The sequence below is a fragment of the Diceros bicornis genome (genome assembly GCF_020826845.1).
Source record: "Diceros bicornis minor isolate mBicDic1 chromosome 13 unlocalized genomic scaffold, mDicBic1.mat.cur SUPER_13_unloc_1, whole genome shotgun sequence".
Classification (NCBI taxonomy): domain Eukaryota; kingdom Metazoa; phylum Chordata; class Mammalia; order Perissodactyla; family Rhinocerotidae; genus Diceros; species Diceros bicornis.
Window position 1 is genome coordinate 12,182,837 of NW_026690866.1, and position 16,840 is coordinate 12,199,676.

General features: G+C 42.3%; 1 long non-coding RNA gene across 1 annotated transcript; it reads left to right on the forward strand.

Annotated features, from left to right (window-relative positions):
- The first annotated feature begins 718 nt into the window (after positions 1-718).
- On the forward strand, positions 719-2,325 carry LOC131401720 (uncharacterized). Its single transcript, XR_009217886.1, has 4 exons — positions 719-770; positions 1,655-1,776; positions 1,878-1,944; positions 2,103-2,325. It is a non-coding gene; the product is annotated as an uncharacterized LOC131401720 (long non-coding RNA).
- The last annotated feature ends 14,515 nt before the right edge of the window (positions 2,326-16,840 follow it).

The window sequence follows — 16,840 nt, forward strand, 5'->3', positions numbered from 1 at the left end:
GTTGCCTACCCCCTGAACAACCCTCCCCTCTTCCCCTCTGCTTTCCCCTCTGTTTTTCCCAAAGGTCCCTACATCCTCCCTCTCCTTAATCCTTTATGTTCACCACAACTCTTGCTCAGCTCCTCTCGCCTTCTCTCCACAGGTTACACCTATGGAGTCGTGGCCCCGACTACCACCAGTGAGTATTCCTGGCCCTGATCTCCTGGGTCCCGTCTGCATTTGGGGTTGGGGAGCACATGTTCTCCTACACCTGCTGTCCTTGGTGAGGGAAGGACCTGGAAGGGCCCTAATTCATCCCTTCTCTCCCTTCAGGGTTCTGGTGGAGAGTCCCAGCCCAGGGTGAGAAAGCCTTAGACAGAGACATGTTCTCCACCGCATTCTGACCCTATGTGGTTTTCACTTTAATTCTGCTAAAGCGCCGCCCTTGGTCCTCCTTTTCCAGGTATCCCATCTGTCTGTCCAGTTTTCTGCATATCAATCTGTCTCTCCTCCGAGTTCAGTCTCTCTTGTTCACCTATCTCTCTCTCTTGGGCTCCTCTCATCCACAGGCTTGCTCATCCCTCTACTCACACAGTCACCCGTCCCTCACTCTGATTTATGCTTCATCTGTGAATGGTGGTCTTGGGACAGCCACTGCTGGAGCCCGGGTGAGCCTGGGAGCTCCTCCCACTCTATCCCTCCCTGAAGACAGCCCTCGCCACAGCTCCCCGAGCCAGCCACCACGTCCCTGCATACTTGATCATCACCTGTGCCACCAGAAGCCACCACAGGTATCGGGGTCCCTTTTCCTTCCCAAGAGAAGTTCTCCGGCCCCACTCCTCCACCAGCCAGTTGTGATCCAGGAGCTGGGAAGCCAGGGTGTGAAATTCTGGTTTTAGAGCAATCATGCTGATCACAAAGATTATACCAACGATTCAGTCTAAGGCCAGCCCTCAGAGAGCCCCTAGTCTTGTGAAATTAACACACCAATATAATACAATGTGGGATGTTTCGGAGAGAGGCACCTGGCATAATTTGCAGAGGAAGAGCTTGCTAGAGAAAGTTTCACCAGAATGGAGTCTTTAAGAATGAATAGGAGGGACCCTGGCAAATAGAGGATGAAGGGTTTTCCTGGCAGAGAGGATTCCATGAGCAAATGCTCCGACCAGAAACAACATGCCCTATGGGGAGAAATGAAACAAATTTGGGTTGCGTGAAGCTTAATGTTTAACCCGCAGTAGATGGATAAAATGAGACTGAAAGGTCAGCAGGAGCCAGATTGAGTAGAGCCTTGAGTGGCAGGTCAAGAAGGTTGAACTAAACACTGAAGGCCATAGAAAGCCATGGGTGGTACTAGAGCAGTGGTCCTCCATGTAGAACATCCTTTAGACAGAGCATCCAGTGAGCCTGCTGGGGTGTTGGTCTGGGTGAAGGAAGTTAAGATCTGAGCTAGGACAGGGATGGAGTGTATGTGAGGACCAATGTGCAAGGTGAATGGGTGTTACTGGGAGGGAAGAGGAGCTGAGCAGATATGCTGGTTCTGACTTGCGTGACCACACGGGTGGGTGGTGGTGCCACTGGGAGAGAAGACGACAGATGATAATGAGTGCAGGACTCTGGTGTGGTCTCAGGCCAGCTTTCAGAGATGGCCATCGCTCTCCCTCTCGTCTTGCAGCTTTTGGGCACAACCTGAAGACCCTCACAGTCACCTTCCCCATCTCCACCCTCTGGTATTCATCAGACAGGAGCAATGGCTCAGCCACGTTCAACTCCATTGAGATGGTCCTGCAGAGCCTGGTGAGACCCTGGTCCCAGCAGCTCCTGGTGGGTTAAATCCCACCGAGCCCCTCCCCTAACCCCTGTCCCTCCTGCTCGTCCTCCTCCTCCTTCGTCCCCAGCTGGATCTTTGTTCAAGAGGAGCAGCCTGGGTCCCTTCTACTCGAGTTGCAGACTGGTCTCCCTCAGGTGACACCCTCCCCTGAGCATTTGCCCCTAATGACCACTTTTGTGACCACCCCTCTTTGTCTTCCCACTTTCCTCCCATTTCCTCCTTCCAGTTATGGCCCCCACCCCCAGAGCTTTCAGGACCTCTCTGTAGAGTCCTCACATCCCTCTCTCCCCAGGCCTGAGAAGGATGGGGCAGCCACCAGTGTGACGCCGTCTGCACCCACCACCCTGATCCCGTGGGCCACCATGCCTCTGTGCTGGGAGCTGAGAGTCTCCACCTGTCTGCTCTTCCTCTCGGTGGCTCCAGGCTCTGCAGCCCAGAGTTTATCCATCCAGAGAGAGCACCAGCTACATTTCCGCATCATCGTCGGGAACCTCAGCAACCTGGAGCCCACATCCTCGGAGTATACCGCCCTGCCAAGAGACACCCAGGACCATGTGGGGTCTCCCCTCTCCCGTCTCTCCTTGCCCTGAGGGCAGCGTCATTCCTCTGCCTGACTTACATCTGTTACGTGATTGTTTCAACTCTTTGCTTTCCCTGCGTGTCTGGGTTCTCTCAGTGTCCAGATGTGATGTCCTAGCTGCCATCCCCATTTCTCACATGGGTAAACTGAAGCTCAGAAAGGGGAGTATTGTGCCTAGGGTCACACAGTCAGTTAGGGGCAGAGCCAGGATTTGAAGTCAGGTCTCCCCTACCCAAAGTCTGTGATCTTTCACTGGCTCCAGTGGCGCCCTGCATCTCCAGGAGACCTCAATCTCACCCACTCTCCCTCGTGTTTGTTCTAGGTCACCAAGCTCTACAGAGGCAGCCAGATGTGAGATATATTCCACTCCTGCCTGGTCACCGACTTGATGTAGGTTGAGGAGATTGGAAGCATTGGCTGAGCTAGTGGCTGATGACTCTGAGCTCAAGTGACGCATCCTTGATCTGGAAGTCACTGACATGGTGCCCATTCTGCCCCACATCCCTGTCAGCTAATCCTACCATCTCCTTCCATAAGTTTTTGGGGAATGAGAAAAGCATTAACATTTGGGGCCACCAATCTCCAGCATCCTCCTCCTCCTCCTCTTCTGGAGACTTTCAACAAATATCAGGAGTCTAACTGTGTTCTCCAGTAGTGGAGCCACTAAGCACATGGGGCAATTTAAATTTTTTATACACCTATGGCGATACGGTTCACATATTGTGTTTGGGGAGGAGTGTATTTTTTAGGTTTTTCCATATACAATATCTTCTCATCTGCAAAACAAATAGTTTTACCTCTTCCCTTCCAATCTGCGTTTCTTTTATTCCTTTTTCTTGCCTAATTGCCCTCATTAAAACCACTAGTACCTGTGATTAACATATGAGATAAGGGAAGACATCGTTGTCTTGTCCCTGGTCTTAGGGGGAAATTTTCAGACTTTCACCATCGAATATGGTGTTAGCCGTGGCTTTTTCATCGAAGCTGTTTATAGGTTGAGAAAGTTTTCTTCTATTCCTAATTTGTTGAGTGTTTACTTTTTTTGACATGAAGGGCGTTGTATTTTGTCAAATTCTTTTCTGTATATGTGGTTGAGATTGTGTGGTATTGGCCCTTATTCTATTAATATTGTGTAATACATAATCAAGTTTTCAGATATTAAGCCAACCCTTCAACTAGAGGTGAGAGATTAAGATGTTCTCAAGTCTTTCCTGGGCGTGCCACAGCCCTGAGCCCTTGTGGTTTTCTAGATGCCCACAAATACACTGGAGCATTTCAAAAGCCCCTGTGGACATCTCATTCTTCCAATTGTTCCTCTAAGATTTTGGCTCACCTCTTGCCTGCCTCAGCTGGTATCACTCCCTCAGGCAACTACAATAGAAAACAATTAGCCCTGATTGTTTTTAGCAAGTGCCCTGGGGACGGACTTTCCTCCCTGGGCAAGCTCTGAGTCAAGTAACTACAAGCCCTGAACATGGAGCTTTTTCAGGGAGCTGCCAAGCAGGTCAGCTAGTGACAGTTCGGTGGGGACGGGTCTTTTGAGAACTCCAAACCCATTATGGATTATGGATGCTGGGCTGCTGGTTGTCTCAGCTACCATGGTTCTGAGAATGACAGTTTTCAAAGTTATGGAAGATATTGTGAGAGCAGGATGGGATAGTGCAAGTTATAGTGCCGCAAAGTTGGCTCCCTTTATCAAGATTTCACCATGTTTCTTCACTAAACCCTCCTCAGATTCTTAGAAGCCGTTGATTAATTTCTAGACTTCTGAAAAGTTGATTTTGACCATTTTTACCAGTGTTCTCATTGTTTTTATGCATTTGTAGAAGTCCTTACTCCAAAGTTTCAAAAATGTTCTCCCTGTTGTTAGTTATTTATAAATTAATTACTTAAAATTAAATTACATGAGAAATTCAGTTCCTCACTCACACACACTAGCCACATTTTAAGTGCTTGACAACAACATGGGGCTAATAATGAGTGTATATGGTAGTGCAGACAAATGTTTACATTATTGCAGAAAGTTCTCTTGCACAGGACCCTGAAGCTGGGAATCTAGAATCAGGGTAGAATTCCAGACACCCTTGTTCATTCCTTGTGCCCTTCCAGGTCTGTCACCCACAGTAACCACACTGGAGCAGACTCCCTGTGTACCTTGCCTCCTTGGCACAGAGACTGGACAGAGTTGCCATCTATGAGGAATTCCTGCGGCTGACCCAGAATGGACCCAACTGCAGAACTTGACCCTGGACAGGAAGAGTATCCTTGGGGATGATAAGGGTCCCTGGTCATTGGGAAAGAAAGTGAGGCCTTTCTGGGGACTCAGGATGCCTGGGGCTTATAGAGCATTGAACTTTCTCAGGCTGGCAGGAGGTGGCGTAGTCCCCTAGTCTTTACTCACCATTGAGATAGAGAAAAGGAAACCAGTGCAATATAGGAGGCCCTCACCTTCTCCTAGACAGCTCTGTGACATAAAGCTAGTCACCTCCCCTCTCTGGACTTTTGTTTCCTTATCTCTGCACTGACAGCAACTGGGCCAGATGGTCAGTGAGGGCCTCCAGCTGTGTGTGAAGCAGACTTACAGGTTTGGGGGTGGATGTAGTTTCTGTTCCACAGGCTATAGTTTGCCAAGTTCCACTCTAGATGATCACCAATGCGCTAGAACTTTCTGCAGTGGTGGAATGTTCTATATCTGTGCTCTCCAGTGCACAGCCGCATGTGGCTATTGAGTACTCGAAGGATGGTATTGTGACTGGTCTTTATTGTTACTGATTTTTAATGTTACTGAGGTACTAGAATTTTAATTTTATTTAACTAAAATTAATTTTAATTCAAAAAGAGAATTGTTGGTGCTCCATATCAGACAGCACACTTCTAAGAGGTTGTCTGTGTAGAGGTACAAGTAGGGGGACCTGCACCCCTCCCCCCATGCCCACTGGGTGCTGTGTGTCCTACCCTCCTGGAGTTTATGTTGTAGTTGGGAATAACAAGAATAGAGAATTGAAACTTATCAATTATTTGATGTGAACAAACTCATACTTGCAGGTGGAAATCAGAGAAGACTTCCTGCAGGAAATTACATTCTAGGTTAATCCTAGAAAATGAATATTAAGCAAATAGATAAAGGAGAAGGGGATGATATGTTTCTAGGCATGGAAGAACACTTTTGAGTGGGATTTTACCAATTTGGAGAGATCCCATACGCTTGCCAACTGTGATGACCCATTCTGCCCCCGGCTGTCATAAGAAAGTCCAGCCCAAATTCAGTCCTCTGTGCCCAGAGGTATGAATTTGGTTTAATTTATTACACTTTTGTTCTGTGATAATGGTCTTGTATTTTGTAGCAAAGTATGCTCACTTTTTAGAGATGGAAACTAAAATGGGGTGAAACATCATGACGTCTACTTGACTTTAATATTTCATTGCAAACATGGGATGAATCAAGGGTGGCAAGTGTTAATAATTTAATTGCAACATTGATGCAATATTGTTTTAATTAGATAGAATATACATTGTTAAATCTAGATGATGGATGTTTATGAGACTGTTCTCTTTATTTTTCTGTGTCTAAAAAGTTTTATTAAAAAGAGTGAAACACACTCACATGCAATCTCCATTTCATTCACTTCCAGAATATTCTCCCAACAGAGATGACACCTTGACTGAGAAGCCTGGTAAACCTACAGGAAGCCCCAGCCCATGGTAGGGGGCGAGTATCTTGATGCTGTGTCTCATCGAAGAGAACCATGCGCACAGGGTCTTGGATGATGTGGAAAGTTGGCCAACCCTTGTCAAGGAGGGTTGAGGCACAGTGGGGTCACCAGGAGCCCTGGGGCGATGACAGGACATGGCTCACCCCACCACATGTCTCCCCAGACCTCCCCTTCTGGGCCGTCATCCTCATCTGCTTGGTGGGACTCCTGGTGCTCATCACAGGCCTGATCTGCTGTGTCTTGGTAAGACATGACGTGTTGCTTCTCTTCTTACTATTGGGTGATAAGAGATCTTTATATATTATAAATATACGTCCTTTTCTAGGGATATGTTTTGCAGATATTTTCTCCCAGCCTGTGCATGGCTTGCCTTCTCCTTCACCACATGAGTCATTGGGGAAATGTAAGGGACAGTCGTCATGAGATTCCACCACACTTAAGAGTGGCTAAAATTAAAAAGACTGACTACAGCAAGTGTTGTTGAAGATGTCAAGTCACTGAAACTCTCATCGAGTGCTGGTGAAAAATAGCTTGGATGCGTCTTTAAAAATTACATAAGTCTACCCAGCCATTCCTCTCCTAGGAATCCATCCAAGGGAAATAAACACATATGTCTATACACAGACTTGTACACACATGTCGATAACAACCTATTTATAGTAGATAAAAATGGAAAACAACCCAAATGTCCATCTACTGGTGAACGGATACACAAAGTGTGGTATATCCCCACAGTGGGATACTATTCAACCATAAAGAGGAATGAATTATTTTTTTTCTTTTTTAATTATTCTATTGAAATTATGAAGCGTTTTAACATTGTGTAATTTCGGGTGTTCATTATTATTTGTGAATTTCTGTATAGACTGCATCATGCTTACCAGTGGTAGTCTAACTTTTATCCATCACCATGCATATGTACCCCTTTAACTCCTTCACTCAAAACCCAGCCCCCTTCCCCTCTGGTAAGCACTAATCTGTTCTCTTTATCCCTGTGTATGTTTATCTTCTACATACGAGTGAAATAATGCTATTTGTCTTTGTCTGGCTTATTTCGTTTATCATCACACCCTCAAGGTCCATCCAAGTTGTTGCAAATAGGACGATCTTGTCTTTTTTTTCTGGCTGAGTAGTATTCCATTGTATATAATACATACCACATCTTCTTTATCTGTTCGTCTGTAGCAGGGCACTTGGATTGCTTCCATGTCTTGGCTATTGTGAATAATGCCGCAGTGAACACAGGGGTGCATAAATCTCTTTGAATTGTTGATTTCAATTTCTTTGGATAAATACCCAGTAGTGGGATAGCTGGAAGGTATGGTATTTCTATTTTTAATTTTTTGAGAAATCTCCATACTGTTTTCCCTGGTGGCTGCACCAGTTTGCATTCCCACCAGCAGTGTGTGAGGGTGACCTTTTCTCCTTATCCTTTCCAACATTTGTTATTTTTTGTCTTGGGAGTTATAGCCATTCTGACAGGTGTAAGGTGATCTCTCATTGTAGTTTTGATTTGAATATCCCTAATAGTTAATGATGTTATACATCTTTTCATGTGTCTGTTGGGCTTCTGTATATCTTCTTTGGAAAAATGTCTGTTCATATCCTCTGCCCATTTTTAGATTGGATTATCTGTTTTTTTGTTGTTGGGTTGTATGAGTTGTTTATATATTTTGGAGATTAACCCCTTGTCAGATATATGATTTGCAAATATTTTCTCCCAGTTGGTGGGTTGTCTTTTCGTTATTTATTTATTTTTTTTTTGTGAGGAAGATCAGCCCTGAGCTAACATCTGTGTTAATCCTTCTCTTTTTTTCTGAGGAAGACCAGCTCTGAGCTAACATCTATTGCCAATCCTCCTCCTCTTTTTTTTTCCCCCAAAGTCCCAGTTGATAGTTGTATGTCATAGTTGTACATCCTTCTCATTGCTGTATGTGGGACACGGCCTCAGCATGGCCGGACAAGCAGTGCGTCTGTGCGCATCCGGGATCCGAACCTGGGCTGCCAGTAGAGGTTCACGTGCACTTAACCACTAAGCCACGGGGCTGGCCCTGTCTTTTCGTTTTGTTCATCGTTTCCTTTGCCTTGCAGAAGCCTTTTAGTCTCATATAGTCCCATTTGTATATTTTTTCTTTTCTTTCCCTTGCCTGAGTAGACATCGTATTGGAAAAGATGCTGCTAAGACCGATGTCAAAGACTGTACTGCGTATATTTTCTTCTAGGAGTTTTATGGTTTAAAGTGTTAGAGTCAAATGTTTTATCCATTTCGAGTTAATTTTTGTGTATGGTGGAAGATAATGATCTACTTTCATTCTTTTGCATGTGGCTGTCCAGTTTTCCCAACAGCATTTATTGAAGAGACATTCCTTTCTCCATTGTATGATCTTGGCTCCTTTGTCAGAGATTAACTGACCAGAGATGTGTGGTTTTCTTTCTGGGCTTTCAGTTCTGTTCCATTGATCTATGAGCCTGCTTTTGTGCCAGCACCATGCCATTTTGATTAGTATAGCTGTGTAATATATTTTCAAGTTAGGATTGTGATGCCTCCTGCTTTGTTCTTTCTTCTCAGGATTGCTTTGCCTGTTCAAGGTCTTTTGTTATTCCATATACATTTTAAGATTCTGTGTTCTATTTCTATGAAGAATGTCATTGGGATTCTGATTGGGATTGCATTGAATCTGTAGATTACTTTAGGCAATATGGACATTTTAACTGTGTTTATTCTTCCAATCCATGTGCATGGAATATCTTCCCATTACTTTAGGTCATCACTGATTTCTTTCAATAATGTCTTATAGTTTTCATTGTATAGGTCTTTAACCTCTTTGGTTAAATTTATCCCTAGACACTTTTTTCTTTTTGTTGCAATTGTAAATGGGATTGTAGTCTTGAGTTCTCTTTCTGTTAGTTCATTATTAGAGTATAAAAATGCAACTGATTTTTGTAAGTTGATTTTGTACGCTGCAACTTTGCTGTAGTTGTTCATTATTTCGAATAGTTTTCTGATAGATTCTTTAGGGTTTTCTATATTTACAATCATGTCATCTGCAAACAGCAAGAGTTTCATTTCTTCCTTTCCAATTTGGATTCCTTTTATTTCTTTTTCCTGCCTAATTGCTCTGGCCAAAACCTCCAGTACTATGTTGAATGGGAGTGGCAAGAGTGGGCACATTTGTCTTCTTCCTGTTCTCAGAGGAATAGCTTTAAGTTTTTCACCATCAAGTATGATGTTGGCTGTGGGTTTGTGATATATGGCCTTTATTGTGTTGAGGTACTTTCCTTCTATACCCATTTTATTGAGAGTTTATATCATAAATGGATGTTGGATCTTGTCAAATCCTTTATCTGCATCTGTGGAGAGGATCATGTGATTTTTATTCCTCATTTTGTTAATGTGGTGTATCACATTAATTCATTTGCGGATGTTGAAACATCCTTGCATCCCTGGTATAAATTCCACTTGATCATGGTATATGATCCTTTTAATATATTGCTGTATTCGATTTGCTGATATTTAGTTCAGGATTTTTGCATCTGTGTTCATCAGCAATATTGGCCTGTAATATTACTTCTTTGTGCTATCCTTGCCTGCTTTTGCTGTCATGGTGATCTTGGCCTCATAGAATGAATTAGGAAGTGTTCCATCTTCTTCAACTGTTTGGAATAGTTTGAGAAGCATAGGTATTAAATCTTGTTTGAATATTTGGTAGAATTCTCCAGAGAAGACATCTGGTCCTGAACTTTTGTTATTTGGGAGGTTTTTGATAACCATTTCATTATCTTTACATGTGATTGGTCTGTTCATTTTCTCTACTTCTTCTTGATTCTGTTTTGGGAGGTTGTGTGAATCTAAGAATTTATCTATTTCTTTTAGGTTATCCAATTTGGTGGCATGTAAGTTGTTCAGTGTATTCTTTTATTGTCCTTTGGATTTCTGTGGTATCTGTTGTAATTTCTCCTCTTTCATTTCTAATTTTATGTCTTTGAGTCTTCTCTCTTTTTTTCTCAGTGAGTCTGGCTAAGGGTGTGTCAATTTTGTTTCAGTCTTCTCAAACAACCAGCTCTTTGTTTCATTGGTCCTTTCTACTCTTTTTTAAATCTCTATTTCATTTATTTCTGCTCTAATTTTTATTATTTCCCTCATTCTGCTGACTTTGGGCTTCATTTGTTCTTCATTTTCTGGTTCTATTAGGTGTAGTTTAAGGTTACTTATTTGGTATTTTTCTTGTTTGTTGAGGTGTGCTTGTATTGCTATGAATTTCCTTCTTAGAACTGCTTTTGCTGCATCCCATAAGAGTTGTTTTGTTGTCTTTTCATTTTCGTTTGTCTTCAGGTATTTTTTTATTTCTCCTTTGATTTGTTTATTGATCCAATGGTTCTTCAGTTGTGTGTTCTTTAGTCTCCACATATTTGTGACTCCCTATCTTTTTTCTTGTAGTTGATTTCAAGTGTCATAACATTGTGGTCAGAAAAGAAGCTTGATATGATTTCAATCTTAAATTTATTCAGGCTTGCCTTGTTTCACAACATATGGTCTATCTTTGAGAATGTTCCATGTGCACTTAAGAAGAATGTGTATTCTGCTGTTTTGGGAGGGTATGCTCTATGTATATCGATTAAATTCATCTGATCATATGTTTCATTTAATTCCACTATTGACTTGTTGACTTTCTCTGCATGATCTATCCTTGGATGTAAGTGGGGTGTTCAGGTCCCCTGCTACTATTGTGTTGCTGTTAATTTCTCCCTTTGGGTCTATTAAGGGTTGCTTTATATTCTTTTGTGCTGCTGTGTTAGGTGCATGTATTTTTATAAGTGTTATGTCCTCTTGGTGGTAAGTCTCCATTGTCATTATATACTGCCCCTTTTTGTCTCTCATAGTCTTTTTTATCTAGAAGTCTGCTTTGTCTGATATAAGTATGGAAACATCTACTTTCTTTTATTTGCCATTTGATTGGAATATTTTCTCCCATCTCTTCATTCTGAGCCTGTTTGTTTTTAGAGCTGAGATGTGTTTCCTGGAGGCAGCATATGGTTGGGTCTTGTTTTCTAATCCACCCCACTACTCTGTGTCTGTTGATTGGAGAATTCAATCGATTTACATTTAGAGTGATTATTGATACTTGAGGGCTTAATCCTACCTAATCTATATTTTCATTGTTTCTCTTCCTTTGTGTTTCTGACTACCATTTCACTTTGGGGGTTTTCCTGGAGGTTTTCTCTTTTTTTATAATCTATGGCTCTGCTCTGATTTTTTGTTTACTGGTTACTGTGAGGTTTGTATGAAGATCTCATAGATGACATAGTCCATCTTCTGATAGCCTCGTATCTCCATTAGGCTAAGCAGGTTCCATCCCTTTCCTCTTCTCCTTCTGAGTTATTGTTGTCACAAGTTATTTATTTTTGTGTTGTGCATTTGTGACTAAGCTGATGTGTTTATCGTTACTTTTGATGCTTTCCTTCCCTTCTTCTTTTAAGTTATAATTAAGTATTTGCTACCCTGTTGTGAAGCAGAGCTGTAGCTTTCTGATTTTGTCTGTCTATTTATCTCTTTGCTCAAAGCTTTGTAGACGTTTGCCTTCTTTTTATTTCGGGTATGAGGACGTTCTTGATCATTGCTTGTATGGGAGATCTAGTGGCATTGAACTCCCTCAGCCTTTGTTTATCTGGGAAAAAGTTTATTTCTCCATTGTATCATAAGGATCATTTCATGGTATAGAGTATCCTTGGCTGAAAGTTTTTGTCTTTCAGTATTTTTAATATATCATTCCATTCTTTCCTTGCCTGTAAAGTTTCTGCCAAGAAATATGCTGAAAGCCTGATAGGTGTTCCTTTGTAGGTTATTTTCTTCTGTCTTGCTTCCCTTAATATTTTTTCTTTGTCATTGGCTTTTGCCAATTTTACTATTATATGCCTTGGAGAAGGTCTTTTAGCATTGATGTAATTAAGCATTCTGTTGACTTCATGTATTTGTAAGTCCGGTTCTTCCTCAGGTTTGGGAAGTTCTCAGCTATTATTTCTTTGAACAAGCTCTCTGCTCCTTTCTGCCTCTCTTCTCCCTCTGGGATACGTATAATTCTTATGTTGCTTTTATAATTGAGTCGTATATTTCTACAAAAAGTCCTTCCTTTTTTAAAAATAAGAGTTCTCTCTCCTCGTCCACTGGAAGAATTTCTATATTTCTATCCTCTAAATCACTAATACTTTCATCCATAATATCAGCTCTATTTTTTAAGGATTCTAGATTTTTTTTTATCTTTTTAATTATGTTCTTCATATCCAGATTTTCTGCTTGTTTTTTTTAATAGCTTCAGTCTCTTTGATGAAGTATTCCTTTTCCTCCTTAATTTTATTCCTGAGTTCATCGAACTGTCTGAACATTCTTGTAACTTGGTGAGTTTCTCTATGACAGTTATTTTGAACTCTGTCATTTAGATTGTAAATTTCTGTGACTTCAAGTTTCGTTTCTGGAGATTTGTCATTTCCTTCTTCCCTGAATTGTTACTGTAGTTTCTTATGGTGTTTGATGAACTAATCTTTTGCCTGTGTATTTGTGGTACTATCAGGTCGCAGATTCCACCTGCTACCGCTGTGGGGGAAGCATGAGCTGTGTTTCTGATCCCACCCCATATGCTGGAAGTTGTGTGGGTACAGTGGGTGTTTCCACTCGCTGGGAAAGCATTCCCACTGGGCTCAGAGCTGCCGCCACATGGAGGCACGTACACAGTTGTGAGACCACAGCACTACAATGGGTATTTGTGCCACCTGGGAAAGCATTTGCATGTGCGTGTATATCTGCTGCTGCCTTTCCTTATGCTCATGCCAGCCTCTGTGCTTGGTGGGTGTGGCTTCTTCATGGGTTCTGAGCATTGGCCAATCATTGGGACTGCAGTGGCACAGTGTGCTTTCCAACCATCCAGGAAAGCATTCATGTGCGGGTCCAGGGCTCCCGCCAACCCCTCCCAGAGTTGCACCAAGGCACATTCCTACTTTTGGGGATGCAGCATTACTATTGGCTCTCACACCAACATGCGAAGTGCTCGGGTGTGTGCACAGTGCTGCCAGGGAAGGGTTGGGGATAGGAATGAATTCATAGTACATCCAATGACAAGCATAAATGTCAAAATAATTATGCTGAGTGAAAGAAGCCAGTAAAAAATGAGTACATAGTATATGATCCCATTTATAAACATTTTAGGAAAATCTATAGGGATATATACCAGATCACTCGTTGCTTGGGAATGAGAATGTGTTTGCAAATGGCAGGGAATGAGGAATTAAAATGAGCATGAGGAAATTTGGGGAAGATAGTGTTCCTTTTCTTGATTGTGGTGATGGTTCAACAAGTTATAATCAAAATGTATCAAATTGTTCACTTTGAATGTATGCAGTTTTCTGTATGTCATTAATACCTCAATTAAGCTAGAACATGTATGGGAAAGAGAGGGAGAGAGAGCCGAACAAGGGAAAAGGGAAGGAATGGAAGGACTGAGGGTGAAAATTAAGTGGAAAAAAGGAAGCGGGAGACACAGGAGGCATTGGGTCTCTGTGGCTTTGGCATCTCCTTCCCCTGGAGTCTCCCATACTGGGCAGCTGACTGGACCATTCTGATGTGCTCTCCTCACCTCACAAGTCACTGTCTGCCAGCGGAAGAAGGAGGGCGACTATGAGGTCCAGTGACGACTCCTGGGCTATTACCTGCCTCATGGCGACCTACAGAAGCTGTGATGACTAGATATGACTAGATCTGAGGTCCCTTTTTTCCAGCTGGGGTCCAGAGGAGCTTGACTGCAACAGAACGAAACCACATTGGACTGACACAGGCTCCGAGCCTTTCTAGACTTGGCCCCTGACTGGCTCACAGGGGACTAAGCTGAAAGGTTTCACCTTCCTTAAGTCCTGAAAGTGACTGCAACTTCTGTCCTGTGGTGTCACACTAGTTCATCCCTCAGGGACACCAGAATTGGTGAAACCAGCACAGACGTTGCCATCATGTAAAATCGAATCCCCCCTTCAGTGCAAGGTTTCCCTTCTTAGGAAAATTTGGAACATCCCTCCCCTTCACTCTGTGCAGCCATCACACCCCTCTCGGTTCCTCCATATTCCTCACCCACTGAAGGCCTGGCAGTCTCAGGTTCCCCTTTTCTGCTTCATTCTCTGAAGCTCAGATTCACCAGGACTTCCAGATCAATCTCCCTCAATGGCTCCTCTCCCCACTCATGGGTCCTCCATGACGGGAAACAGACCAAGATGGGAGGAGTGGGTGAGACATGACTCTGCAGTCACCTTGGGCCTTGGGAGCTGAATGACTAGGTGTCTGGGAAGTCTGAATCCCAGAGAAACACCAAGGTTCTGGGAAGAGAGTATCGGCTCTGGATGTAAAAGTGAATAATACTCGGTGGGAGAAATCTGAGGGAAAAGAAAGAATCTTTTTTCATCTTTCTCTGTACAGAGTCCAACTAGCCTCACAGCAGAGGCTCCCCAACAAGAAGCCCATAACATTCCAGGCATGAGGCAGGCTGCACTGTTCTGCAGTGGGTCTGTGGGAACAGATTACATTATCTGTACACACTGTGCAGATGACCACAGCTGAAGATACCCAAGGGCTGAGAATTAAAGTCACAGTCATGGCACTCTCTCAGACTTTTTGTGTGTGAGCTTCACATTCTCAATCTGAAGAAGTGATTCTCCGAGAATGCACACTATGAAGATTCTAATGATTAATAATATTAATATATTATTATTATACATCGCATACATTATACACTGTACATTATAATTATAAATTAATGTATAATTATTATTATACATTAATATATTATTATATATTAATTATTATAATATCATTATAATGATTGATAATAGTTATCGTTATTGACCAATTTCTTCTAAGCAACATGACTGGAAAGCTTTGCATGTATTATCTCAGTTACAGTCACAATTTTAGAGATTTATTCCCATTTTAAGCTAAAGATGTGGAGGCTCAGAAATATTAAATAACTTGACAAAGAAGAAAAAAATTACTACAAAGCTAAATTAAACACCTATTCAAACTATGTGTCAAAGAAAGAAAGACCTTTTGTGACTTACAAACAGACTCAAAGTTGACCTCTCACAGGCCTGCAGTGAAACAACCGGTAAAGAATGTACATCAGGAAGAAGAAATGTGAACCCAGGAAAACATAACAGGAGTCATGAGGAAAGGAAAAAACCGTCTGTCTAATTTAGTATTAGTTTTAAAACAAGACATTAAAAACACATTCGAATGAAAATTCCAGATGATTACCACATGGAAGAATAGAGGAGAGAAGATTTAGCTAAAAGATAACTCATTTTTTAGGGAGGATATAAATACTAAGATACTCTATTATTATTTAACACATTGCTCTCAGAAACTGATAAATCTGTGGGACAAAAGTCAGTAATGATAAAGAGGATTTGAAGAGTGCAACATACTCGATCAGGCAAATAGACAAATCCCAACACACTGTCTTATTGTGAGACTTGTGATGCTGAAAACAGTCGTTCTCCTGACAGCATCATACCACAATAGCATATCAATTTTCATGAATCAAATTTCCAACACATATAAATCTAAAAAAAGGGACAATCCAGTATTTCATTATATGCAACTGTGATTCAACATGCAACAAATACCAGAAAAATAGAGACCCAGAAGTAGGTGTCTTTTTTGAGAAGACAGATATAACAGCTCTTCAGTGAAATATTATGTTGGAATCTATTGCAATATCACACAAAAAGGACAATCCATTTTGACTAGGTATGTTTTCTCTGTGACTGTGAGGGCAAAACTCTAAGGAATCCCCTGATTGTGATAACTCTTGGTCTTAAAATACAAATAGATAACACTCAGTAAAGGAAAATGAGAGAACAAAATGAGAAGGAAAGATCTCCTTTCTCTCCTCACCTGAAACCCAATCTCTCACCTCCGAAGGATCACTGTCTGTATCTTCTCTGTCATGCAAAGGAATCAAAGAAAAGAAAATTATTGGTATATATTAAAGTTTCAAGAGCTCAAAGCAAGAAGACATCAGGACCCTTGCAGAGGCATTAAAGTAGTGTGAACTCCATGTCATCTGCGCCGTCTTCTGTTTTCTTCATCGTGTTTGTCGGGATGTCCTTCTTGGCCCCTCACTCTCCCTGCCTGGCTAGCGAGTCTGTCTGCATCAGTGCTACCGTGAGTCTGTCTCTTGCCGTCTTCACTTTCCTTTCTTGTTTCCTGATATCTTCCTCAGTCACCAGAAGACGTTTGCAAAGGAGCTGTGGGATGTACAGACCAGCTCCTGGGATCATCTCTGCCGAATCTGAAGACCAGGCAGGGGTGGGCAGGGGACTGGAGTTCAGAACACCTGCGAGCTCACCTGACAGGGATACACCTGTGCTACTAGGTGCAAGGTTGGGCAGGGCTTTGGCAAGGTCCAAAGCACTTAACAGTTCTTCTGTACTCTGCAGGCCTGGAGACCTTGCAGTCTCTTCTGCCAGCAGAGTTGTTGGGGCTGCTCCAAGGTTTCCTCCCTTTGCTGGCATCTGACCTCATTGCCAGGATAGACTGTGATTCTAGTAACTGGCCTCTTGAATATGTAACTGGACATCCTCAAAGGGATGGAGATGCTCAAACCAGGCTTTGGTTTAGATTGCTTTCCACAATCATTTCACTTCCACTGTGATGATTGGACCATCATACTTCTTTTCCTCTTACCCTATAAAAATAAATTG